This window comes from Notechis scutatus, chromosome 1 (assembly GCF_049901735.1).
Source record: "Notechis scutatus isolate UNSWTSFEM ecotype Mainland chromosome 1, rNotScu1.2, whole genome shotgun sequence".
NCBI classification, from domain to species: domain Eukaryota; kingdom Metazoa; phylum Chordata; class Lepidosauria; order Squamata; family Elapidae; genus Notechis; species Notechis scutatus.
Window position 1 is genome coordinate 47,294,573 of NC_142009.1, and position 17,726 is coordinate 47,312,298.

General features: G+C 39.2%; 2 long non-coding RNA genes across 2 annotated transcripts in view; one reads left to right on the plus strand and one right to left on the minus strand.

Annotated features, from left to right (window-relative positions):
- Positions 1–17,726, minus strand: part of LOC148132784 (uncharacterized) — a 190,138-nt gene that overhangs the window by 64,451 nt on the left and 107,961 nt on the right. The window lies entirely within an intron of this gene.
- Positions 5,194–17,726, plus strand: part of LOC148132785 (uncharacterized) — a 40,336-nt gene continuing 27,803 nt past the window's right edge. Inside the window, exon 1 of the long non-coding RNA XR_015749215.1 lies at positions 5,194–5,265. This is a non-coding gene — a long non-coding RNA (uncharacterized LOC148132785). The remainder of the gene's footprint in view (positions 5,266–17,726) is intronic.

Here is a 17,726-nt window from a genome sequence, read left to right on the forward strand (position 1 = left end):
TCAACCAATTACGATTATTATTCTATGATCTATGGTCCACCAAACCAAGGCTTACCATTTTACATAAACAAACCAAACATATTTCTGTTCTAATTATAGCCACTATTTAAAACTGGGCACTAATGCTATAACCTAGCACATGCAACTTATATTAAATATTTTTGCAAAACTCTGCCCTTTTTTGATGTCAGACACCCTTTGGAAATGCAGCCATCCTTCTCAAACGCCTGGTACAAATAGGCTGATCCATTGCAATTTTAATGAGAATAGAAAATGGTACCTCTTGTCCCAAGTCAAGTTGATCTACTTAAAGAAGAAAACCTCATTTATTACAACTAAGGTAAACAAATATAACCTGTCAATCAAGACATACCCAATTTCATAACCAGCACTTCTCTTGATTATTCTTTTTATATTAAACATTAACAGAAATTGTAAAAAGGAGAAATTGGAATCATTAACTTAATACTTTAAGCTCTGTCCTTAACATTGCCTTGGGAAAAAAACCATTTTTGCTCTATGGTTCACCAGGCTAGGACTTGCAGGATAAAAGTTTTAACTCGAGAATCTTCCCGGAAAGCTTTGTTTAATGTAACTCCTCTAGTTCTTCAAGTGCATCCATTTCTTAATGACATCTTGAATATAATAATTCTTCTGATGGAAAGGAAAATTGTTTATACTGGTAGAGTCCTTGATTTATCATTCATTTTAATGGGAGTAGAGCAGGCTAAGCTATTCTACAATGCAAGTAAAAAGAGAGCCTTGATAAATGAACTTTGTGAGATTGTAAAAGTGTTAGTGGCTGAAGTTCATAAGCATCTTTCCTTGGAGGCAAATAGTTTTCAAATCAGGGAGACTTCTAAACAGTGAACTTTGAGACAATTGTCAAAGATACATATTTTCTTATGAATAACTGCTTTTGTATGCTTTGGAACATGTTAAGAACTAATAAGCATAGAATTTTAGAATGATACATATCTTTAATTCTTTGCCTAATATTCAGTTGCTCAGGGAGTGAAGACATATACAGGGAGACTAGTTTTCAAAAGGTGATGACAAAAAAGTTGGAAATCTATTAGAATAAGAGAAGCTAAATACATGGGTGCAACATTTCAGTTTAATCAAATAATTACTAATTGTGATCCAGATCTTCACCTCTGCCTTCAAAAGTCCATCCTTAAATCACACAGTAACTCTGGGAATATACATAGGAACCTGAAAGATTCCTTTTTTAAAATGTTGATTGAATGATAAACCACCTGAAGTGGAAGAAATTGGGTGCTACAGAAAAACTAGAGGAAAAAACAGTGAACTAAATAATACCTCAAAAGATATAAATCATGCTGTAGTTCAAGTTCGACTTCTTAAAAAATAATTTTAGAACTTTTGCTTTTCAATATTTTAAGAGGAGGAATATATACCAAAATTCTTAGACTTAGGACTCTTCAAAATCTTCCTAAATGATTTAGATGACGGGATAGAAGGAAAACTCAGATTTGTGAACTACCAAGCAGGGGGGCGGGATAGGAAACACTTTAGAAGAGAGACTCAAGATACAGAAGGATTTTGACAGACTTGAACACTGGACCCTATCCAATAAGTACAATTCAGTTGTGACAAAAGGCAAGAAAAAACAAATGCACAAGTATAGAATAGGGGATACCTGGCTCAACAGTAGTAATTGTGAGAGGGATTTAGGTGGATCACCATTTAAGTATGAGTCAGCAGTGTGCTCCAGTTGCCAAAAATGCCAATGCAGTTCTATTATCCAAAGGGATCTTGAGCTATGATATCTGCTAGATAATGTTGGGGAGCAAGCAAACATTTTGATCCATGTTTGCACCAATGATATCTGGAAGTGTAGCCAATCAGTTCTGGAAGTCAAATAAAGGTTACTACATATCAGATTGAAGTCTAGGAGTGCCAAGGTAGCAATCTCAAAAATATTATCTGTTCCAGATACAGAGCTAACCAGAAGAAAGAACTAAGGAGTCTCAATTCATAGATGAGGTCCTGGTGCCTGACATAAACTACCAGTATTAGATTATTTAGGGAAATATTTTGGGATAGACTGAAGTCAGACAAGAGAAATGGGCTCTGCTTCATCCAAAATGGAATGAGGCTGCTAGCATATAGCATCAAAAATGTGACAGACCATCTTTAAAACTGATCCTGAGGGAAAGCTGACAAGCGCTGGGAAGCTCTATTTCACACTGCACATAATTAACCCATGGACTTAATATTATTGCAAATGACACTATTGAAAGAGGCATGGTATGCAAATCTATTCCTGCTATCTTGCAGGAATATTCAGTCTGGTTATCAAGGCATAAATCCAGTTAACAAGGAATAATCTACTAAACTCAGCTGTCAGCTTTGGAATCCTTATTCATCACTGCCACATAGCTCGAGAAAGTGGGAGGGGTGATTTTTATTGAGTAGCTCTAAGTAGACAAAATAGAATTCTTTTGTTAGTTCAAGGTCATAGAGTGTGGTGCAGAAACAAAAAGGAGCTTACTTTGGGATTGGTTCATGTGATGTGATGATGACTGAAAAGGGATGGTTTGTAGGTTGGGACATTGTGGGAAGTCCAGAAAACTTTTAGTTTCAAAATTTCACAGATGTGGCAGATGCTATTCTAATAAAGGTACTTTTGAGGTTTCCTGACATCTTGAAGCGCGGCGCTCTGTCGTCCTGCTGTGCTGAGTGTAGGTGGTATTGCAGTTGAATACTAGGCTGCCTCATTTCATCACCTTCATACTGACGTCCTGCCTGCGTCTCCCCAGCTGATGTTCTGCGCTTCTGCACTTCCCTAGTGGCTCCATTGTCCCGATGATATCCTATCCTTCCCTGACAGCTCTGTTCCTCTCTGCGGACGTCATGAACGGTGGCGGTGATGCAGCTGTGCTTATACGGCCACCGTGCTCATCTTCCCTGCTGGGGTCTTGATGGGGGTGGGAGGAGTGAAACCAGATGCTGCAGACTATTATAAATATAGACTTGTTTGTTTAAGGCAGATTTAGAATGACTCGTTTCTTTAAGGCAGAGTTAGAATGTAGAGGGAGCGTTTAGGCACAGGGTAGAGGCGCGTAGGGGTGATTGTAGGGCACGTGGGTGTAATGATAGGGTTGTTATAGGTTTATTGGATCACGGGGGTGTAATGGCAGTGTTATTGTGTGTTAATTAGAGTGTGTGGATTAAATTACAGGTTTATGCTGTGTTAATTGTTATAAAGTCAGCTGGAGAGGCGGTTGTTCTCAACACTGACTTTAAACAGATCTCTGTTACTGTTGCTACTGCTTGTCATCTGGAAGCTTGCATTAAACTTTATACTGTGTTTCATGATTCATGAATAACATGATTTATTGCCAATTTATCCAGTGTTTCATACGGTGTGCCATTATGCTTGTCTCGGAATTACTGATTGGAATGGAGGTTCCCTGGAATGCTGACATCAGCATTCAGTGTGAGGTCCTTGGTGCTCTCTGAGCTTGATGGTTTTCTTGCAGAATGCACTGACGATGTTATCTATTTTGGTAATGTAATGTCTAGAAGAAAACCACCAAGCTCAGGCAGCACCAAGGACTTCACAATTGAACCCTGAGATGACAATATTCTCAGCAATTCAGTTTCTTACTCATATGAAGGGAAGAAATCTAGACAATTTCTCCAAAAGAAATTGGGAGAATGTCTTCTTGATGCTGGCTGTTGCCTTGCCAACTTTAACCTGTACATTTTTTAAGGAAGTTCAGTGTAATTTGTGAAAAAGTTTTACATAGCACATTCAATTATTTTGCAAGCAGAACTTAAACAAATAAAATCCACGCTTCTTATGTAGAGGCACCAAGCATGTGAAAAGGATTATTAAGCACAGACCAGCCCAAGTTACAAGATGGGTTAAGGTGACTCTCTTGTTAATGTGTAGCTTTCTCTACACAGTGACAGGGATCCTAACTAAACTGGAATCCCAGTTCTCCTCAAGGGATCCATGCATATTTTGTATGCACACTGACAAAGACTCCTTTTAGACAGATACTGATCCCTTATTGTAAGAAGTTTCAAGTAAGAAAGACAGGAAAGGCTAATATTGTTGAGTTACAAAACTAAATTACAGGAAGCAGGAAATAGAATAGTCAGATGGAAGGTAAATAGGGGAACAGATTTTGGGATTATATAGGAAGCCCTTCCTGCCTGCAAAACTTGCTAGCTGCAGGTTATAGTTTAACTAGCCTCATCCCTAAGGGTCAATAAATGAGAGGGGAAACAAAATGAAAAAAAGGAAACTACTTTGGGCGGTGGCTGAGAGACAGCTCAGAAACATCTAAGACCTTAATATTGGATATGGAAAGAGAGAAAGAAGAAAAGAAAAAAGGAAGGTCATTTGAAAAAAAAATTGGGAGAAGTGACTTCCAGTTGCTTGCAGGAAGACCACTAATGAGCAAAGGAAACTGGAGAGAAGGTACAGGTTTTGTGCCATGTTGTGTAAAGAAACCCAAAGCATCCTTTGCAGATGTGGCCAAAATAGAATATGAATTGATGGAAGATTTATCTGTCAAAAGAAGGACTGGGAATAGCATCACTTAGAAGGCTTAGAGGAAAAGAAGTTGATAAACAAATTCGATGCCCACTCCAAAAGGAGGGAACCTACATGAGTTTTTTGTCAAGCAAATGAGAGAGACCAAAAAGGGCAGGGCAAAGGACAGAGGGAATTGTCATTGGGCTTCACAGTTTGTTATAAAAATTTACTACACCCCTGTGCTAACTGTTCATATGCTTGGATACTATAAAATTACAAATTCTTAACTAGAGGTGGGATATTCTTTTGTTGTTACTAGATGTCCCAAGAAGGAAAGGTTTGATAGAAAATGTTCTATCACCAAGACAAAGCAGACTCGGATACCGGAGTTCAAATCAACTCTTTATTAGCAACCAGTAACTTCAACTGAAGTTGAGCCGCGGCAGCCCTTTTTATAGCGGCTGCTCGCAGCTCGCAACCAATGGCATGTGTTTAAACTTCCCGCCGCTTATGCGGCCAATCGGAACTTGTTGTTCTTAACCAATTATTACGCTGTATTAACTAACCAATAGGAATGTAGTATTAGAAGTCTGTATTTGAATACACTACACCCCTCCCCTCTTGGTTCGCTCCAACGTTACGTGACATAATCACACAGGTAGGTGGGGCTCTTGTGAGTCCTAGTTGACCTGCGCAGTTCAGTCCCTGTGTTGGTCTCCACCGGTTCGGACAGGCCTGCTGTCCTTCCCGTTCTTCTCCTAGGAACCTCCTGGAAGGGTGCCTCAGCCATGCTGCTCCCGCCGTGCCCTGTTGGGTTGATTGGACAGACGGCGTGGTCTCCCTGCATTGTGTGCGGACAGGTCGAGTCGGCTTGGCTGCTTCTTTCCTGGGGTTCCTTCAGTTCTCTTTTCTCGAAGTCTTCTAATCATAAGTGATTTTTAATTTTTTCTGGGTTCTCGGTTTCTGGTTGGTGGTTTGTAACCGGACAATTTTCATTTTCTTTATTATTTAAGGGTCCCCCCACCTCTGGATTTTTTATTATTATCTGGGGGTGCTTGGGAAAATGTTTGTTCCATGTTTTGGGGAACGTCGTTGTTTTGTTCGATGTGTCGCGACCGTAGTTGATCGATGTGTCGTTTCCATGATCTGCTGTCAGCTGTTTCTAGTCGGTATGAAGGAGGGCCAGTGGTTTGTGTGACTGTTGCCGGTAACCACAATGTTTCTCCAGTAAGACTGTTTGGATATACTAAGTCGCCTGGTAAGAAAGTGCGGTACTTACTGGAAGAGTCTGGTGGCTTTTCGGGGTTGTAAGTGGGGTGCAGTCTATCCAAGTAGGAATGCAACTTTCTTCCCATCAACAGTTCAGCCGGGCTCTTGTTTGTTGCCGTGCATGGTGTTATATGTTGGATGGGGAGCATGGTGTTGACTTTTTCTTGCATGTCATTTCCGTTAAGCTTTTCTAATGCTTCTTTCGTGTAACGAACCACGCGTTCCGCTCTTCCGTTCACTGCCGGATGAGCTGGCGCTGTCAAAGCGTGTCTTATTCCATGTTCTGCTAGGAATTGTTCAAAAGCCAAGGCTGTAAACTGTGGCCCATTGTCCGATACTACTACATCTGGTAGACCGTGGGTGGCGAAAAGTTTTTTTAGTTGTTTGGTGACGGCTTCTGTTGTTGTTGAATTCATGATAACGACTTCCAACCAGTTGGAATAGGCATCCACAACGATTAGGTAAGTATACCCTTTTGTGGGGCCGGCGAAGTCCATATGGATTCTTGACCAGGGGCCTCTGGGTGTCTCCCAGTGAAGAACCGGTGATGAAGGGGGGCGGGGTCTGGATGATTGGCATTTGTTACATGTTTTAACCCAGGTTTCAATGTCTTTATCTATTCCTGGCCACCAAACGTAGCTTCTGGCCAGGGACTTCATCTTTACCATGCCCGGGTGTCCTTCGTGTAACATGTTTAGCACGTCTTCTTGTAATTTTTGTGGAACAACCACCCGGTCTCCCCACAAATGCACCCTTTTTCAATTGATAATTCAGTTTGCCGGTTTTTAAAAGGTTTAAAAGTCTCGGTTTTTACGTTTTCCGGCCAACCCCGTCCCACCCAGTTCAGTATTCGGGCCATCAGTGCATCTTTAGCTGTTTCCCTGGTGATGTCCGATGCTCTGATGGGCCAATTTGGGACCGTTTCAATTTGTAGGGTCTGTGTGGTGGGAGCTGGGTCGTCATTGTGACCTGGTAGTGGTGAACAGCTTAATGCGTCTGCGTGGGGTATGGCTTTCCCTGGGCGATAAATGAGTTTGTAATTGTAGGCTGCAAGAAATTCTGACCATCTTGTCATTCTTGGGGACAGGATATTGGGGGTGGCCCTGTCTCCGGCTAGGATTCCCAATAACAGTTTGTGGTCGGTAATTAAAGAAAATGTCCTACCGTATAGGTATTCGTGGAAACGTTTCACCCCCGAGATGGCTGCCAAGGCTTCCCTGTCCAGTTGGCTGTAGTTCCTTTCGGTCTTGGACAGTGTCTTGGAATAAAAGGTGATCGGTGCTTCTCTGCCGTCTGGTAGTGTGTGGCTAAGTATTGCGCCTATTCCGAAGGGTGAAGTGTCGCAGGTGACAGTTAGAGGTAGTGTGTCACTGTATTGGATCAATACAGATTTTGATGTGATTAAGTCTTTAATTTTTTGGAATGCTGTTTCCTCTTGGTGGCCCCATTTCCAAATGGCTTTTTTATCGAGGAGTCTGTGGCAGAAAGACATGATAAAAATTAATGAGTCCCAAAAATGCTTGTAAATCCATTTTGTTTTTGGGTCTGGGAGCTTCCTTTATCGCTCGTATTTATTTTTTATTTTTTTGTGGGGTGGATTCCTGCTTCATCGATAAGGTATCCCAGGAACTCGACCTGGTTTGTGGCAAGTTGGCATTTTTCTTTTTTAACTTTGAGTCCTGCTTCTCTAAATTTTGCCAAAACTGCCCTTAATCGGTCTTTTAGTTGTTTTTTGTTTTCAGCTGATATTAGTACATCATCGAAGTAGGGAACCACCCCTTTTAATCCTTGGAGGAGGCGTTCCATTAGGCTCTGGAAAACGCCAGGGGCCATGCTGACACCGAATTGTAATCTATTGCATTTAAAGGCTCCTCTATGCGTTACGATGGTTTGCGCCTCTGCTGTCTCAGGATCAACGGGTAATTGTTGATATGCCTGTGCGAGGTCGAGCTTTGCAAAAATCCTTCCTCTCCCCAATGAATGCAACAGGTGTTGGACTACCAGAACGGGATATGCGCTCTGTTGCAATGCATGGTTCAGGGTGGCCTTATAGTCACCACAGATGCGCACGGATCCGTCAGGTTTTATAGGAGTCACAATTGGGGTTTTCCATCTGGCGTGGTCGGTTGGCTCTAGCACCCCCTGAGCGATGAGCTTGTTTAGTTGCTCGTCAATTTTTGGTCTTAGTGCAAATGGTACCCGTCTGGCTTTAAGCCTGATGGGGGCTACATTCGGGTTTAAGATAAATGATATAGGGGTCCCACGGTACTTGCCTAAAGTCCCGTCGAATACGTCATGGAATTCCTCCATCAGATCTTTCTCCCAGTCTGTCATGGTGACGCTGTTGATCCCTGTCACTTCGATTCCAAGCGGTTCAAACCATTCTAACCCGAGCAGGCTGGGGCGATCTCTGTCAACGATGGTTAATGGAAGAATCTCGGTGTGTTTTTTAAATCTTACTTTGAAATGTCCCAGTCCCACTACTGGTATCTTGTTACCCTGGTAGTCCTTGATTATCAGGATTTGCTCTTCAAGTTCTCTACGTTTTATGTCTGGTATCAAACTTTTTATTGTGTTCCATGATACCATTGATAAATATGAACCGGAGTCTACTTCCATTTCACATGGCTCGCCTTCTATCAGGATGTTGATTCAAACCTTCTTAGTGTTTGTTGTTCTGGCCATCCCAATAGTGATTGTCTGATGCATTTCTTCCTTTTCGTTGAGCCGTTGATTTCTATGATCTCGGCTCCAGCGATTTCCGGTTGGCCTTTCTTTGTTTCTGGGGTGGGTACTGCTGTGTCTCTTTGGACTATAGCTCTTTTTGTTTTGGCAGACCCTCGCAATGTGCCCCCATTTTTCACAATGCCGGCATGTGGCATCCAAGAATCGACATTCAGACCTCGGATGGTTTCCGCCGCAACCCGCACACTGAAATTCAGGTTTTCTCCCTCGTCTCTCTCTTCGGTTCCTTTCTGAATGGAGTCTGTTTACCTCCTCGTCTTCATCTTCAGAATCGGTTGATGATTCGATATCCTCATGGTGAGAGGTTGTGGCAGCGTGCTTTTGGGCTCCCTCTGTTTTCTTCTCTTTATTCAGGCTCGGACTGTTTGTTGTATTCATCTGCTTCATTTTTGCTGCAGACTTCTTTGTGGCTTCAGTGGCAGTTGCTTCAGCAATGGCTTCGTTTGCGGTGATGTTGGGTCGGTTTAGCAGTTTACTCTGTAGGGTTGCGTCTCTTAGTCCAAGGACTATGCGATCCCTCATGGCTTCATCCATGTTGAGGAACTCACATGCCTCCCCAATGTCTCTTAATGCTGCTACGAAGTCTCCAATACTCTCACCTTCTAGTTGGTCGCACTTGTAGAATTCGTGTCTTCTAATGAGATTGGATACGACCGGCGCGTAATGGTTTCTCAGCATCCGATTTAGGTCTGGCCAGGCCATCTGTTTAACATCATTTGGTCTTGCTAATGCCTTGGCCATTTTGAAGATAGTCGGGCCGCAATGCGTTAGGAATATGGCTCTCTTTCTCTGGTCAGTGACTCCTTGCAGTTCGTTGCTTTCTAAGAATATCAGGAATCTGTCAATGTATGACTCCCAGTGTTCTTCGGCTGGGTTGAACGGTGCGGGTGGTGAATTGTTGCCGGCCATCTCATTGGTCCTTTGGCTATCGTTGCCACGTGCTTACGGTCTTTGTCTCTTCAATCCCACCTTCGTCGCCAGTGTTCTATCGCCAAGACAAAGCAGACTCAGATACCGGAGTTGAAATCAGCTCTTTATTAGCAACCAGTAACTTCAACTGAAGTCGAGCCGTGGCAGCCCTTTTTATAGCGGCTGCTCGCAGCTCGCAACCAATGGCATGTGTTTAAACTTCCCACGCTTATGCGGCCAATCGGAACTTGTTGTTCTTAACCAATCGTTACGCTGTATTAACTAACCAATAGGAATGTAGTATTAGAAGTCTGTATTTGAATACACTACAGAAAACATGATGAAAATACATTTTAAGGAGCTAAAAGAGATTCCGTGATCAAGAGCAAGCAAGAGCAAGCAAGAGCAAACAGTCGTAGCCCCTCATGAATAGCCAAAGACAGTAACTTCATTATTACAGACATGTTACAAGAATCACACCAGATTGCTTGCCTTCCCCTGGGAGCAACCAGACAAATCTTCATGGATCTTGGGGAAGGTAAACCTTATGCTGCTTGCAGCTACACAACAACTCCAAGCTAGATCCTCACTTGAGCCTTCTTTCTAGCCTAGCTGGCAGTTTCCCAACATCTGCTTGGGAACTCTGTGAAGGAATTAGCTCTCAAACTAAGCACCAACTCTGATTTTATAATGCAGACTACATTGCCATCTTTGGGACATGTATTTCATTTGACTAAATATGTAGATATTTTTGTATTGAAATGTGAAATATGTGTCCTCCTTGAAAAATTTGTGTAATACTGAACTTCATTTTTATTTGTTCATTGAAATAACCCATGTATTAGAATTCTACATTATTTACCTATTTTGGGGTGTATCTACAGGTATTAGCCACATATTTACTTTTCTATAGTACCATTAAAGTATCAATAACTTTGTAGCTGTCAGTTCATTCATCCTCATTACAGATTAATTCTGTAAGAAGTTAATAACATATAGTGAATAAATCCCATGCATTTTAAATTCCAAAAGTATTTAATATTTAATATATAAAATTTCTGACATGTTTAAAAAGTTATCCAGATGTGTAAATACCTGGCATTCCTTAGCACTGATGGATTTTAACCTCTACAGTTATACAAAACTATGCAGTGGTATGTTTTACAACTCCCTTTGTGAGTTAAGATATGGAAAATATGTTTCATGCTGACAGCTTAGGTTAAGGCAGAATTCGGTAACAGGAGCATATGAGATATTATTTTTTATATAAGTATCTTTAATTCACACTGGGAAAAGTTGTCAAAGCAAACACTGTATTTCCACAATCACTTTTTAGAAGTGGTTTCAAATCTTTCTTACTGGGTGTACTAGATTCCCCCTCCTTTTAATTCCTTGTATCTGGATGAAATTGGGGTGGAATTGAGGCAGCTGAATGGAGCTCGAGCATTTACTGGCCAGATGCCCTTCCTAACACCTACACAAAGTTTGTAGCAGATATTTTCCCTTTGCACCCAGAGAGAAAAACTTCTGCCACTGTCTAGGATCAGCCTCATGATTGTGTGGCAAGAGCTTCACCTCTAGGCCACCACTAGTACACTCTATTGGGTGTATTAGATGCCAGATCAAAATATCAAACTTTGCAACCAAATGTCAGGCAGTGGAGTAGCCTAAAAGCAGCCCCTTGCAAGTGGGACTTTTTCTTATGTGGAGGGGGAAATAGTTGGCGACTATGAAGAACAAGAAGAGACAAAAGAAGGAAAATCTATCCAAAATGTGTGTGTCAGTGGGAGGAAATGTAAAATGTATCAGGAAGGAAGTGATTAAACCCTTTCTCCACTTTCTCAACCACCACCACCACCACCATCACCTGGTACTTTATGTCAGAAGTAAGAGACTTTAGGTCTTATGACTGGAAACCATAAGAGTCAGATGGAAAAAGAATGGATGATTGCATGAAAGAATCCTTAGCACAGCAGTTGGTTGTTAGCATTAGAACTGAACAGAACTCAATGGACTTCTATGCAAAATCTACTCTAAATTTCTTCCTCCAGGAGCAAGCCATTTTTCTGCTGGTATTAATAAATGATTGGTAACATTTCTGGTTCCGCTTTATACTTAAAGATTTCCTTACTGATTAAGATTTATCATTATTTGTTTTATTAGTCACACATACTTTCTGCTTTTCTTCTCAAAGGGTAAATCATAGTATGTAGGCAGCTTTCTCATTTTATCAAAACAGCAACAAATCTACTTGGAGACAGAATTTGGCCCAAAGTCATTAAGTAAAGTTCTGTGATGGAACTTAGATCTTCCGATACAATGCCTTAACCACTAGAGTACATTGATTCTCATATTTTTCCTATCTTCCTGTACTACAGTTACAAATACAAGCATTTAATTTGAACTTCAATACTCTTACACTAGTGCACATTTCTTGTTATAGTGCTCACCAGGAGGTTGTGTTATGCACATATAGTGCTTAGAGATCCAACATTTTGAACCCAGAGATTGTGGGCTATAAATAGAATGCATTTTTTGTGTTGTTTTTTTCAAATCCTTGATATTGTGCATTGTCATAATTCCATTTCTCATTGTCACTTCTTGACATTGTCTCTTCATATCTTCACTGCCACTTCTTCCTATAAATTGACACTATAGTGCAATTTATACCATCCTCTACACTCATTCATCTGGGGGGAAAAGTGGAAGATAAAAAAGATTACATGATCCTTCTATAGAACTCAGCTTATAAATTAGCTCATTAATTAATTTTTGAGTTGGATTCTTCTCTTGAGAAGCAGATAAACATATAGTAATGGGTATTATATAAACAAAAACCCCACAGTGAATGACATTCTCTACCTTAATTTTGTCACAATTATTTTTTCCAGAACCTGAGAGATGGAAGAGGGGAAAAAATTGTACAGTGTTAAAGCATTTCTGTGCATGTGCCCATAAAGTAAGTGGATTTCTGGTTTACACACTGAGTCCACAAAGTGCCTTAAGCAATAGCAAGCATAATTATGATTTGTTAGATAAACCATTATTAGTCTAATTGACCTAGCATGGTAGATGTAAAAATGTGATTTCTTCACCATAATAGGTGAATTCATATGCATTAAGCCAAACCCAACCATGTTATGACTTAGCAGACTGCATGAACCAGTATTATTATTGTGCTGTGCTTTGGATTCAAGATTAAACAGGCCATTCAGAGTAAGCATTGGCATGCATATTTGAAAGCACAGCACAATTTCATGGCAGGAAGGGAGTTTTAGTTGGCTTATAAAAACTATTAAAAATGCTACTTTTTCACCTACTATATTTTCTTCGCATTGATTTTTCTGAGATATTGGCCTCTGGCTCCTAGAATTTTGCAAGATTCACTGCTGATTCCCATTGACTGAGTTGAAAGAAACCCAACTAGAGCAAAATACAACCTGTATTTTGAAGGATTCATCATATTATTTTAAAGTTTAGAAAGGCTGAATTCTGCTTCCAAATCCAGATGAATGGAAGCAACCCAAGCCCATCAACAAATGTTTATTGTCTGAATGTAGCAAGGATATGCAACATTCCAAATTTGGTTAATGTAATAAATTACAGTTGTTAGTTACACAACAAATATTAGCCAAAATGTATTTATTAGTGAAATGTTTTTATTAGTGAAGAATAAGAAATTTCATTTTGTAGAGCTTAAGTATAGAACAGACGGTATCCATAATGCCTCTTTTTTTCCCCGTTTCAAAGCTACAAGAAAACATAGGTGCTCAAAGGTCTTTTGGGTATTATGTATATTAGAAATTGAAGCACTGTATTTGATTCTGTTCTGAGACTGGGAATCTTAGAATGAAGGAAGCAGGTTTTATAACAGAAAGCATGGATTAAGCATAGATCAAGGAAGCAGGTTTTATAACAGGAAAGTGTTTTATTTATGAGAAACACATTGTAAGTATGGAAATAGCATAGCACATAACTGGCAACATCCTGACTGGAGAAATGTTGAAGAGCATGTTCTCCATGACTATCTGGGAAGAAATTTTCTTCAGACTCTCAATATGTTAAGCAAAGAGCAGATAGAGTGCAAAAAAAGCAACACAGAGAAATTCCTAAACTCTCTATTTATACCCTGTATTTTTTGGGTTAATAGCTCATGAGGATTTGGACTTGAATTCTCTAAATATTAAAAAAATTCCATCTGGCCCACTGATTCAGTTACTCAATACTATTTCTTGGCCAAGTATGGAAAAGACAAAAATATGCAAGACAGTGCAAAAAAAGAAAGCGGTCTCTGTACTTTGAGTACTGTTATTCTAGCTACCCATTTCATTATTCTGTTTTAAATGACATTCTGCTTTTGAGACTTTGGTAGATGACTAATCTATCATATTCAGAGGAATTTACTCATACCACTGTCCAGCACAGCTGGCCAAGCCATTCCTGTACTAGTCAGCTCATCTGCTTTTCTTTACACCAAAAGCGCATAAGTCTTGTCATTTATTGATACTTTTAATTATTAAATAAGCACCCTGCCTTTTAGCTTATGCAACATTCATATTTATTTTTATTTATTTTTTATTTATTTGATTTGCCAATTGTTTACAAGATAATAAGTATAAGTGTATACATAGTTGTGAATACATGAAATGGGTACATATAAGAAAAATAAAAGAAGAATAAGAGAAACAATAGGACAAGGACGGTAGGCACGTTGGTGCGCTTATGCACGCCCCCTACAGACCTCTTAGGAAAGGGGTGAGGTCAATAGTAGACAGTCTAAGGTTAAAGTTTTTGGGGTTTGGGGAAGAAACTACAGAGTCAGGTAGAGTATTCCAGACATTGACCACTCTATTGCTGAAGTCGTATTTCCTGCAATCAAGTTTGGTGCGGTTAACTTTGAGTTTGTATCTATTGTGTGCTCTTGTGTTGTTATGGTTGAAGCTGAAGTATTCATTGACAGGTAGGACATTGCAATGTATGATTTTATATACCATGCTTAAATCAGACCGAAGACGGCGTAATTCAAGGTTTTCTAGTTCTAGAATTTCAAGTCTGGTGGCATAAGGTATTCTACAACAAGTAGAAGAGTGGAGAACTCTTCTTGTGAAATATTTCTGGACTTTCTCAATTGTGCTAATATCAGATATGAAATGAGGGTTCTAGACTGATGAACTGTATTCGAGTATTGGTCTAGCAAATGTTTTGTATGCTCTGGTTAGTAGTGTGATATTACCAGAGAAAAAACTACATAGGATTAGGTTAACAACTCTTAATGCCTTTTTGGCTATGTAGTTGCAGTGGGCTCTAGCACTTAGATCATAGCTTTCCTTCATGTAACTACAAGATACAGCTTCATGTAACTACAAGATACAGCTTTCCTTCATGTAACTACTACTGCAACTGTTATTAGTACCATAATTCATAGGCAGATAAGATAACAGATAACAGATAATCAGAATTGGAAGGGACCTTGTAGGTCATCTAGTCCGATCCCCTGTCCAAGCAGTAGACCCTACACCATTTCTGACAAACGGCAGTCCAATCTCTTCTTGAAAGTCTCAAGTGATGGTGCTCCCACAACTTCTGAGGGCAAGCTGTTCCATTGATAGACTTCAGAAGGAATATTGCTGGGAGTGTGAATGAATGTGTAGCTAAACATGTATGTATCAAATGTTTCTGCATATATACATATGTGTCAGAGTGTGTCTTTATACATACATGAACATGTTAGATTTCAGTGGAAAGCAGACTCTAAGAATGCATTAAAAATCTCATGTTTATGTATTTGGGCACCAATGGTGGAAGAGTTTAATTCAGGGGCATTTGCTGATGGTTTTCCTTTCTTCCTTGCCCTCCATCTTTGGAAGGAGACAGTACATTTTATAAAATAAATTTGCAATTGGTGGGAAGTTCAGTAAAGTTAAATCCTAAAAAAAAAGGGTTAAAGAGAATCCTTTTAAACTTAGAATGACTTTGATTTTTTTTTTAATGTAGAATAGTATTTTCTACAGTGTGATACATTCCAACTGCAAAAACTTTTCCATGACAGAGAAAGAAAAAAACTAACCATTGTTAAACATAATTCTGCCTAGGGACTTTAAGAAATTCTCACCCTGTTGTAAAATTGCAAATGAGTTTTCTTTAACAAATAAAATAAAACCCAACCCAATCCAAACCTTATAAGAATAAGCAACATCAGAAATTAGCTTTTCTACAAATTATTAAAAACTCAAGTGTAACAAATTGTGTTTCTAATTGTATGGACATCTGGCTAGCTTTGCAACAAGGCAATGAAAGTCAAGAAACATTATATTTAATATAATTAAAATAAAAATTAAGCTAGTAGTGAAAAGCTTGTTGAAAAAGAAGCTTTTTCTAAAAACTGGAGGAAAGAGGCCATGTGACTTCCTAGAAGTATGCATACCATAGTCTGGGGGATACATAAGAGAAGATTCACTCTCATGTATTAGAAAGCAGAGTTTTTCATTAGTTTTAAGAAAGAAATCGAAGCACAGAAAGAAGAAGAAAAAGAAATGAAAGAAGAGTGCCAGCTATTAATCAATGTCAATTTGGCTTATTGGATAAACCAAAATATTATACTGCCTTGTTGCAAAGCTAGCCAGATGTCCATACAATTAGAAACACAATTTGTTACACTTGAGTTTTTTTAATAATTTGTAGAAAAGCTAATTTCTGATGTTGCTTATTCTTATAAGGTTTGGATTGGGTTGGGTTTTATTTTATTTGTTAAAGAAAACTCATTTGCAATTTTACAACAGGGTGAGAATTTCTTAAAGTCCCTAGGCAGAATTAAGTTTAACAATGGTTAGTTTTTTCTTTCTCTGTCATGGAAAAGTTTTTTGCAGTTGGAACGTATCACACTGTAGAAAATACTATTCTACATTAAAAAAAAATCAAAGTCATTCTAAGTTTAAAAGGATTCTCTTTAACCCTTTTTTTTTAGGATTTAACTTTACTGAACTTCCCACCAATTGCAAATTTATTTTATAAAATGTACTGTCTCCTTCCAAAGATGGAGGGCAAGGAAGAAAGGAAAACCATCAGCAAATGCCCCTGAATTAAACTCTTCCACCATTGGTGCCCAAATACATAAACATGAGATTTTTAATGCATTCTTAGAGTCTGCTTTCCACTGAAATCTAACATGTTCATGTATGTATAAAGACACACTCTGACACATATGTATATATGCAGAAACATTTGATACATACATGTTTAGCTACACATTCATTCACACTCCCAGCAATATTCCTTCTGAAGTCTATCAATGGAACAGCTTGCCCTCAGAGCGCCATCAAGACTTTCAAGAAGATTGGACTGCCGTTTGTCAGAAATGGTGTAGGGTCTACTGCTTGGACAGGGGATCGGACTAGATGACCTACAAGATTCTTCTGATTATCTGTTATCTGTTATCTTATCTGCCTATGAATTATGGTACTCTGTAGTAGTTACATGAAGGAAAGCTGTATCTTGGACATGACTGTATCTAGTTACATGAAGGAAAGCTAATCTAAGTGCTAGAGCCCACTGCAACTACATAGCCAAAAAGGCATTAAGAGTTGTTAACCTAATCCTACGTAGTTTTTTCTCTGGTAATATCACACTACTAACCAGAGCATACAAAACATTTGCTAGACCAATACTCGAATACAGTTCATCAGTCTAGAACCCTCATTTCATATCTGATATTAGCACAATTGAGAAAGTCCAGAAATATTTCACAAGAAGAGTTCTCCACTCTTCTACTTGTTGTAGAATACCTTATGCCACCAGACTTGAAATTCTAAAACTAGAAAACCTTGAATTACGCCGTCTTCGGTCTGACTTAAGCATGGTATATAAAATCATACATTGCAATGTCCTACCTGTCAATGAATACTTCAGCTTCAACCATAACAACACAAGAGCACACAATAGATACAAACTCAAAGTAAACCGCACCAAACTTGATTGCAGGAAATACGACTTCAGCAATAGAGTGGTCAATGTCTGGAATACTCTACCCGACTCTGTAGTCTCTTCCCCAAACCCCAAAAACTTTAACCTTAGACTGTCTACTATTGACCTCACCCCTTTCCTAAGAGGTCTGTAGGGGGCGTGCATAAGTGCACCATCGTGCCTACCGTCCCTGTCCTATTGTTTCTCTTATTCTTTTATTTTTCTTATATGTACCCATTTCATGTATTCACAACTATGTATACACTTATACTTATTATCTTGTAAACAATTGGCAAATCAAATAAATAAATAAATAAATAAATCTTGG